Here is a 4,373-nt window from a genome sequence, read left to right as displayed (position 1 = left end):
TCCTTGTTGCAGCACTTAGCAGGAGCCGTTTCAGCATCTTTGAAGACGATGTTATGTCTGTGGTTCAGCAAGATGTTTGGCAGGAGAAAATGTGGAATATGTTTGTTTATTCATCTCTGAAAGCTGCTGGGTTCTCACATTAATCCCACGAGGACAGCCTGACGTCAGCCTTTGAAGTCCAACAGCATGATCATAATCCCCTTTTGAACTCAAACATAATTGGTATCAGTCGTTGAAAGGAGGCGATGAATGAGAAAATGACTGAAAAAAACAGGTCTTGGTGTAGCTTTACATGTTAATTATTCGGCTTATCAGTGTAATGAAACAGCCCGAACCCGCTGAATAAATGTGTCTGAGAAAGTGAAAGGTTTTATTTCTGCAATCTAAAACATTTCAAAAGGAAATAATTGTTTCATCATCAAAACATGATTTAATTGGAGGCAAAGGTCTGAAGAAGATGAGAAATTGTAATTTATAATCTGCTTTTTAAGTGAAGCGGGAGAACAAGTCGCAGCTTGTTTTGAATAAAAGTTTTGGATAAAACTTTGTGATAAAATCAGACTTTTGTTCTTATCAAGTTATAGAAATATCTGAACAAGGTGTTGTTTTGCTTTTTTGCTGCCAGGTGTTTCTGTCCGAACGGTGGACTCAGTTATGCTTCATCATCATCATCATCATCATCATCATCATTATTATTATTACCATCTGCAGTAGCAGCAGCCGCTTCGGATCTAGTCAGTTACAGATATTTAAATGTTGGAGCTGCTCAGTAACTGTAATGCAAGAGGAAGTTAAAATATAACTCTTTCCATATTTCATCTGGACTCTATTTTCTTCATTCTGATCCCAATCAGCATCTTTAATTCCCTAACTGTCTTAATTGAAGCCTGAGAGCTTCTTTTTTTTTGTCTTGCATCCTAACTGAAGTTGTCCTTTTTGCTCTCTGCTATCAATTTGTGTCCTGGAAGCCCTGCAGGCCTTTGCTAAGCTTTTGCTGAGTTGTCATTAGCAAACCCATTGGATGTTAGTTGTGGGAGGATATCCATGCAAACATAATTCATGACAGAGGAGAAGCTGTTTGCTCTATTTCAGCCACATCTATTTTTAATGATGTTGACTTTTTTTTTCTTGGAGGAGGAAAAACAAATCAGGACACAGCGAGGACGTGATGCAATGCTGCGTTTGCCCTGCAGGTGACAGCAGTAGCATATTCAAAATGCAAAACATGTGCACGCACACACACACGCATAAATATATATAGCACAGAAGTGCATAAACAAGAAGAATCAAATCCTCATTATTTTGACATCCTGTGAATTAGATATTCCAGTTTCAGTTCATTTCCATCTTTATACAAACAGATCTTTGATCAGCTCTTTAGATTAATTCTTTCCCAGAAACAAACACACTGCTGTGCCCCTTTTTGCTCCGTCCTGCAACTCAAGACTTTTTTTTTGTCACCACCAAGTAAAACAAACTATCAGCAGATCTGTGTGGAAATTATACGGCAGAAAGAGAGAGAAAAAAATCTATTTCAATCAAAGAAGGGGACATTTCTTTCACAGTTGTGTGCAATTCCAATAATGTCTTCTGAGATTTGAAGTGCTGAGGGGAGCAAGTCAAACCCTGACTGCTGCTGTTCTCACCAGACTCCAGCTGTGTTTTTCCCACTTTGCCCACACAAGAAAAGCAGTGGAAATGCTGACTCCCCCCTCGGGTTTAAAGCAACGACAAATAAAATGAGCTTTGCCTTGTTCTCCGTGTGCACATTCGTCCCTTTTTTTGACAGGTGCATTGGCTCAAAAACAACCCAACAAAAAAGCATAAAAAGAAAAAATGACATCTAAGGTTTGCACGAGTTAACTAGGATGCAATTGTAACTGCTCCAAGGCAGTTTTCCGACATTTGGGACAGTAGATTTCAGGGAGCGTGGATTCCAGGAGAAGATAATCTGATATAATTGGTAGAAACCTTCAGCCCAGAACAAGGTTTCCTTCATGAAGCTGTGCGGTTTTATTAACCTTAATTCACCCAGCCAGGGCTCTTTTTTTTTTTTTTTTTTTTAGCTGAGCATGCATGTTGTTTTCCAGGGCGACGGCCTGCTTCGCATTCATACAATCGCACACATTCTCAGCTGGAAGCAGCCCAGCTCCACCTCTGGAGCAGCTGGCTGTTATTTGCTTCTCACCACAGCAACAGCAGCAGCAGCAGCAGCTGCATAAGGTAACTCAGCAGACAAAAGGATTACTTAAAGTAGTTTCAATTTTCAGCTAAGAGCTGTTGAAGATCCTTTGAAAAGCCAAAGGCCACATACATCACCCTTTCTAGTTTGCTTTTTATTGGGCTGGCTTGGAAGAAGAAACCCTGTCATAAAGTCATTTTATATGACTTGAAAGTAATCAGGACAAAGAAAGGAGGTTTTAGATTTGGCAAAAATCTCAGCTGCCCTTAAAAGAAAGCCTCCCACGGAGAGAATAAAGTGCCCTCGGCTGTGCAAAAAACGCACGTCATCACCTAAGAACACGCCCGTGTATTAGATCTAACCTCATGTAAAATCCGTTGTGAATACATTCCCTGCTGCTGTGGATCAGAGCGTAGGTTTGTCTTCTGCTTGATGACACAGAAAACGTGGCGTAATAACCTTTAGTAAGGACATTCTCCGTCCTCCTGGCTGGAGGCGGAGTCATTTCCTGGGCAGCGATTGGGGGGGAGGAGGAGGAGGTTTCTTTTGTGTTTTTGGGAGAAAGTGATGAGGTGGTGGTGGTTAAATTAAGAGAGAGAGACGTGAGTGAATTGTATTATAGGAAGAGAGGGAGCAGCTGGCAGAGAAACCTGTTCGTTGTGTTCCTCCGGCAGAAAGATGTGGAGGTCCGGAGATATTCTGGCTCTCTGTGAGTTTGTTCTGAGAGGAGCGGTAATAGTCAGATCACAGAGATTTCATACAGCACAGATTCCCATTTCTGTGTGTGGGCTTCCACTTTCAGATAGCTGCAGAAAGGCCACACAGAGTACCCCGCGGTGCACATGCCGCCTTATCGCCACTCGTGCTACAATAATGTGACTGTTGTCGGTTACGCCGCTCGGCATTTATTTGCAATGCTTTGTAATCCCCCAGAGGAAGATAAGTAGTCGAGGCGTTTAGGTGGAGCATTTTGTGACGGAGCGTGCAGCGATGCTGAGATCTTCCTGCCCACGCAACAAGAGAAGCAGCTTGCAGATGCAGCACTGATGGCAAACACACACACAAACACACACAGAAACCTTTACACACTTAGGGGCATACACATGCTTGCATACATATTTAGATGCACACTTGCATAATTTACACATCACTACTGTCAGAGGGGAAACCCTGTATCTCAAAATGTTTTCTGGAGGAGAAATGTCTCTGACATGTTTTTTCCTCACCATAGTGGCCTATGAATGAACTTTGGAGTACATGAGTCACCGTAGACAATAAAAATAATGGACGTAGTCACTACAGAGCCCCCACTGTTTTGTGGATGACTGATTTCAAGCCTTGAATTCAACATTTTGGCTATCACTATCTTGGTATTTTTGCAGCCAGTGTATGTGCAGAACTTTGTACTGTATATGCTAACGCTACTGCTAGCTTGGTTAGCAAGGGGCAAGCATTTTTCAAAATGCACAGCCGACTCCTTAACGTGTCTTTTAGTCCAACTGAACACTTAACGAGACATTTTTGAGCAAAGTGAAAACACTCTGTGAAAGGTTAGACGTTCAAAGATGAAAAACAGAGTGCACTGTGGCAGCAATCCGTCATCATAAGGTTAAATTATACCCTGCTTTATCATCCATTTTACTCTAAATGGGACCATAATTTACAAAATGAACATCAGGCTGCATTGAAGAATACCTGAAACTAAACCATAAACTCATTATGAGGGAGTTTACTGAGGCAATGAATCAGGTAAGAAGTAGGGTCATATTCTTATTGACTTACACTTATTGGACTTCTTTTTTTCAACCAGTGGAGTCGCCCCCTGCTGGCCATTCGAAAGAAGGCAGGTTAAAGGCACTTCAAAAGGCTATTTGAGGAAGTTCTTTATAGTTCTGCTTCATTTTTCAGCCCTGGAGTTTGCCATTTTGCCGGAAACAAACCAAATGAGCATTAACAGGTTTAGAAACTGTAACATAATTACTGACTTTCTAATTATAATCCCTCACTCTGTAATGCATTACTGCACAACACTGTAAACAAACCATGTTGATGGTATTTCTGACTTTAAATAATTACCTAGCCAACTGCACAATACAGCAGCATTAGCCATGTGGTCAGCTTAAAATATGAAATGCCCTCAACGCCTGTCATCAAACCAAGGTGCACAGTAAAAAACAATATTGGAATAACA

This window comes from Centropristis striata, chromosome 8 (genome assembly GCF_030273125.1).
Source record: "Centropristis striata isolate RG_2023a ecotype Rhode Island chromosome 8, C.striata_1.0, whole genome shotgun sequence".
NCBI classification, from domain to species: domain Eukaryota; kingdom Metazoa; phylum Chordata; class Actinopteri; order Perciformes; family Serranidae; genus Centropristis; species Centropristis striata.
This window is presented reverse-complemented; position numbering follows the sequence as displayed.